The sequence below is a fragment of the Hipposideros armiger genome, unplaced genomic scaffold (assembly GCF_001890085.2).
Source record: "Hipposideros armiger isolate ML-2016 unplaced genomic scaffold, ASM189008v1 scaffold_1219, whole genome shotgun sequence".
Lineage (NCBI taxonomy): Eukaryota > Metazoa > Chordata > Mammalia > Chiroptera > Hipposideridae > Hipposideros > Hipposideros armiger.
Window position 1 is genome coordinate 74,167 of NW_017732569.1, and position 6,508 is coordinate 80,674.

Sequence of the window (6,508 nt, forward strand, 5' to 3'; positions counted from 1 at the left end):
TCATTTCTTTCTATGTCTCTTTTTATCTATCTTATTATTTCTTCTTTGACCCAGTCATTCTCTAGTAGCATGTTGTTTAATTTCCACATACTTGTGGGTTTTCTGCTTTTTTTGCACTTGATCTCCAATTTCAAAGCATTGTGGTCAGAGATTGTGCTTGGTATGATTTTGATCTTCTTAAATTTGTTGGCACTTGTTTTGTGTTCCAACAAATGTTCTATCCTTGAGTATGTGGTACGTTCTATGTGCACTAGGGAAGATCTGGTGTTCTGAATGAAAGTTTTTGTAAATGTTTAGTGTACCCTGTTAGCCTAATGTGTCACTTAAGCCCAATATGTCCTTATTGATATTTTATTTGAATGATCTATCCATAGCTGTGAAACGAGTATTTAAATCCCTTCTATAATTGTGTTTTTGTCAGTTTCTCCCTTTAGTTCTCTTAGTAGTTGTTTTATACATAGTTATTACCATATTATTCATGATATTCCCTGTGCTTTCCCTTATAGCCCCATCACTATTTTGTAACTACCAAGTTATACTTCTGCATCCTTATACTTTTTTTTATCATGTCCCCAACCATCTTCTCATCTATGACTCCCAAAAAATTTAGTACCCATCTGACACCATACATAGTTATTACAATATTATTCACTATACTCTGTATGCTATACCTTCCATCCTCATGACTACTTTATAACAACCAATTTCTACTTCTTAACCCCTTCCACTTTTTCACCCATCCCCAAACCTCCACACTGGTAGAGTATTCTCTTTTTACCAAACCAACTATTGTTATATTATCAATCGTTTTTTGGGCCAACGTTTGCGCTTCTCTAGCAGTTTTCCTAAGCATCGTTTGGAAAAATATCTCTTTGGACCATGACAAAGGGTGGACTGCTGATGGTTTCTCTAAGGGCAGCATTCCTTGCAGAAGTGTCAGCATGTGATTTTTCCCTACATCCAAGAGAGTCAAGTATAGTATACAATAACTCCTGAACATGCAGACCATTTTATCCCCCTCTGGAAGCAAGGGAGCCATGTTGGCTTCACAACATTCCAAAATCATTGCTTCTCCAAAACATTATCTACTATCAGTATAAATTTTGCCAGTGTTACTCTCGTCTAAAGTACAAGCCCAGATAAGAGGATATTATTCAGCCTGCTGGGCTGAAATAGCTAAAGATAAAGAGACTGTTTCAATTACATCAAATGCTCCTGATAATGAATATCCAGCATAATATTTGCCATTTTCGTTTTTTTAACAAGAACCCTTAAAAACCATGAGAAATCAGCATTCTGCAGAGGAGTACCGTACAGAAAATCATGAGGGTTCAGGGGGTGATCCATGAGTATTGGGCAGTTTTGAGGGGATCATAGATAGTGAAAGGATAAAAAATAACTGGGTTAAGGTTAGAACATCCTTAAAGAGTTATGTGAGGAGAAGTTAACAAAAGGATTTCATAGAAAGTAAGGCAACTGACTAAAAAATATTTGTTTGTGATGAGAATTCAGCAGGGTTTCTACTGGTTAGAGTACAAAGATGGTTAAAAGGAATTCCACAAAAAATCTCCTCAGTGGCTTTTAGGAAAAGAGCAGTGGCAGTAATGGCTGTAAGGTAAGGGGGTATCCCGATGCCCTAAGATTCAGCTGCTGACTATAATACGCTATGGGTCTATGGTTTTCCACATGTTTTTGTTTTGTTTTGTTTTGTTTTGTTTTTAAGATTTTTATTGGGGAATTGGGAGAAAGGGAACAGACAATTTGCTATCCTTTTGTTCTTCAGTCTACTTGTGGAAGACGTTGCTTCACTGGCCCAAGTTGGCACAATCATTGCGCTCTTCCCAGGCGAGGCAGATCAGTCCCCGGCTTCTGGACGGCCGCTCACTGCGGCTGCTGGCCACTCACGCTGGTTGCTGGCTACACATGGTAGCCCATGGCAACCCACCTACCTTCGCCGCCGACTCACGGCAGCCCAGTTCCAGGTCGAGCTGTTCAGCATCTTAGCTGTAGAGGGCAGTGTCACTGGCCCTCATATGTGGGATCCGAACCGGGGACCTCTGGCATTCCAAGCCAGTTCTTAACCAATGGGCCACTCGGCCAGCCCTCCACATGTTTTTTATTGAGAACAGAGAGGGTGCCTTTTCCTTTTCATATACACAAAGAAATAATAAAAGAATCTGTTAATAGAGATGCCCCCAAACAGGTGGGTTTACTAATCTCTCCTTTAAGTTTTTAAAGGCTATGCTGCCCTGTTCTTCACATAAGATTGTGTCAGGGTTGTTGTGCTTTAGTAAAGCACACAGTTTTTGCCATAAGAGTGAGACTAGGTTTCCTATTCTATGTTAATCCACTGAGAAAACCTCTCAGGTAATGCTTTGTTTTGGGTTTCGGGAAACTTTGGACACTATCAAGCTTTCTGAGTTTAAATGAGGCTCTCATTCAGATATCAGATGTCCTAAATATCAGACCTGGGTTTGGAGAAACACCAACTTTTCTTTGAAGACTTTATCTTCCTTCAAAGGCTAAAACTTTTAGCAGATGGATGCTGTCCTTCTGTGAGAAGAGCAAAGGAGCAAGTCATCTACATATTGCAACAAAATAGAACTCCTAGAGAAAGTTATCCCTTCTAGAGTAGCCTTCAGGATTTGTGAGAAATAAAAAGGGCTCTCAGTAAAACCCTGAGGCATTAATGTCCAGGTAAGTTGTTTCCTTCCCACATGAAGGCAAAAAGGTGTTGATGAGCTTCATCAGCTAGAATACCAAAGAATGTATTGCATAAACCAATTACAGGAGGGAATTTACTTTCAGTTGGGATGGATGCTAGTAGTATGTGAGGGTTAGGGATATTAGGATTCTGAAAGATAACATTGTTCCTTGGTCAGAAGTCCTGGACAATTCTCAACTCCTATCCCATGGGTTTTCTCACAGGAAAAGAGGTAGTGTTACAGGGTCTAGTGCAAGGGAATGATGCCCTGAGTTTTAGAACTACTGTGAGCTTTGCACTTTGAAAGGCTTCTTATGGAATATTGATTTTTCCATGGGGGTTTTAGGAATATATTTGAAAATTGATAGGACATACGCTATGGATTCTGCCAATATCAGCTTAAGATATTGCCCAGAAAGAGAAAAACAGGTGATCCAAAAGGAAAAAATGAATGATGCTTCCATATTCAACTATAGTGTTATCAGAAATGGAGCAAATGAATATGCTGGGAAGTCATTTATTTTACCTGATTTTCTATTTTGATGGCTACTGTCAAATTCTACAGAGATTTTTCCCCCCTTTGGTAGAAATAAATCCATCATGATGCTGCTCTAAGAAATCTCAACTTAATAAATGAATAGGGACAGAGGAACTAAGGAGAAAAGGGTGAATAACTCCTAAAGAGCCTAAACAAAAAGAATAGTTTCAGAGATAGGTCTCATTTGAGGTTCATTTAAGACCCCAATTATTGGAACTGTTTTAGTACTCTGAGGCAGGGCTGCTTTGCAGCAGCGGGGTTGAACACCAAGAGCATAACTTTGGAATCAATAGAGCAGAGAGAATTTCATTCCCAAATTGGAGAAAAGTTGTGTCAGGCTGTTGTGTCAAATGGAGTACTCGCAGAAAAACAGGGCCTTTAGCAGAAAAGTACAAAGCCTCTTAACAAGTGGGTAAAGTCACGAAGTTTCAACACACAAAGAGAGTGGAAGTTCAAATCAAGGTGAAAACTTATCCTTAGAACTCCTGCGTCAATTAGAAAAACAACAAGCTCAAAAGGCTCTGTGAGTGCCACACCTGTTTGCTCACCATTCCTGGTGTTATTAAGAGTCTTCTCTGGACCCGTGTACAGGCCACCAAATATGTTGGCCTTAAGCAGAAGTAAGCTAGATATTTCTCCACTAAATGGTTCACTTGGGGAAAAGAGACAATTGCAATCTGGAACATGCATCCAGGGCAAGACAAGTGCAAAGCAAGAGGATGTTCATTTATAAAAGGACAGAAGGCCAGAAGATGTTAGGAGTTTTGTTGTAACCAGAGATCTTCCTCCAAGACGTTGAGATGGATATAGGCATGAGACTCCTCTCAATTAGAATCTTGGTTGATGTCTTCTTTATTAATTTTCTAACACAGTTAAACTATTGTCCAAATTATAAGGGTGACAAAAAAAACAGCTGTTTCTTTATATACTTTTTTTGGGGGAAAAAAGTAGACCAAATTGTTTAAAATACATAAATGTATTCATGATTCATGCAATTATTGTGAAGCAGCTTCCTTAGTATTTTGCATCCTCTAGGTTCCCTCAGATATTTCTGTGGGGAGGTTATGAAAAGGCTAAACCACATTGCCTTGGCACTCTTGATCAGAGATATTAAGACCCTGCCCATCAGATGTATTTCTGAGGAGTGGTTGTCAGAACAGAGTGAGGGGATGGGACATGCATGACCAGTTTTTTGGTGTGGGTCCTGGCCAGGCAACACATTCTGGTGGAAACAGCTTCCTGAGTCTCCAGGTTGCTGTTGCCATGGCAATAGCTCTTCTGATTACAGAAAACACTAGGCGATTTGAGGGATTAGAACTTTCAGTTGCCAGAGCCTGTTCATGTGGCCTTTCTCTTAATTTTTAATCTTCCCAATCCATGATAATAAACTCCTTTCTGCTGTAATCAGCCATCATGTCTTTTCTTGTATCTAACTGACTCAATCACAGAACATGTGCAAGTAACCACATCAGCCTTTGGTAGATGAAATTCATATTCCTGGGCTATGCATGAAGTGCCATTGCTGATGTCATGATGATTGTTCATGAGGTTCACTGGGAAAGCTTGGAAAATTGGCTTTCTTAGCATGTTTGGGCTGCCATAACAAAAACACCTTATACTGGGCAGCTTGTAAACAACAGAAATATATTTCTCACAATTCTAGAGGCTGTGGATTCCAAGCTCACATTGCTGGCAGATGTGATGTTCAATGATGGCTCACATTCTGGTTCAGATAACTTTCTTGCTGTGTCCTCACATGGTAGAAGCAGCCAGGGAGCTTTGTGGGGTCTCTTTTATAAGCCACTGATCCTATTCACCAGTGTTCCACACTCATGACCTAATAACCTACAAAACGCCTCACCTTGTAATATAATCACATTGGTGTTTGGGATACCAACACATGAATTTTTGAGGGGACAATCAGACCACAGCAGTAACTGGCTGACACCTAATTATTGAGAACCTTCTGCTCAGCTACAGCCCTTAGATTAACATTCAGTTGGGAAGCCATTGTTCTCAATCTTGGCCCATTTTGGAAAATCCAATGATAGTGCTTCCCAAAATACTCATAACTGTGTCTCCAACATTTCAGCCTTGTTTTTCCTAAAGTCATAATTTGTTAAGACCAGGAGTCTATTTCATTGAATTAGCTATCTTCTCTTTCAAAGTGATCATCAGGTATAGCCCTTGAATTTTACATACTGTTGTGATCTCCTTCTTGCAAAGCATGCTTGGGCATATAAGTGATGTGATATCAGTCCAGTGTAATTCCCTGACATATCTCAGGCATAAATTTGTTCCTAATTACAGAAATAATTCATAAACATAAGGATACACATGAATTAATCTACATTTTATANGTCAATTAGAAAAACAACAAGCTCAAAAGGCTCTGTGAGTGCCACACCTGTTTGCTCACCATTCCTGGTGTTATTAAGAGTCTTCTCTGGACCCGTGTACAGGCCACCAAGTATGTTGGCCTTAAGCAAAAGTAAGCTAGATATTTCTCCACCAAATGGTTCATTTGGGAAAAAGAGACAATTGCAATCTGGAACATGCACCCAGGGCAAGACAAGTGCAAAGAAAGAGGATGTTCGTTTATAAAAGGACAGAAGGCCAGAAGACTTTAGGAGTTTTGTTGTAACCAGAGATCTTCCTCCAAGACGTTGAGATGAACATAGGCATGAGACTCCTCTTTCAGGCCCTCTCAATTAGAATCTTGGTTGATGTCTTCTTTATTAATTTTCTAACACAATTAAACTATTGTCTAAATTATAAGGGTGACAAAAAAACACAACAGGTGTTTCTTTATATACTTTATGGGGGGAAAAACGTAGACCAAATTGTTTAAAATACATAAATATATTCATGACTCATGCAATTATTGTGAAGCAGCTTCCTTAGTATTTTTCATCCTCTAGGTTCCCTCAGGTCTTTCTGTGGGGAGGTTATGAAAAAGCTAAACCACATTGCCTTGGCACTCTTGATCAGAGATATTAAGACCCTGCCCATGAGATGTATTCCTGAGGAGTGGTTGTCAGAACAGAGTGAGGGGATGGGACATGCATGACCACAGGTGCTCAGTTTTCTGGTGTGGGTCCTGGCCAGGCAACACATTCTGGTGGAAACAGCTTCCTGAGTCTCCAGATTGCTGTTGCCATGGCAATAGCTCTTCTGATCACAGAAAACACTAGGGGATTTGAGGGATTAGAACTTTCAGTTGCCAGAGCCTGTTCATGTGGCCTTTCTCTTAATTTTTAATCTTC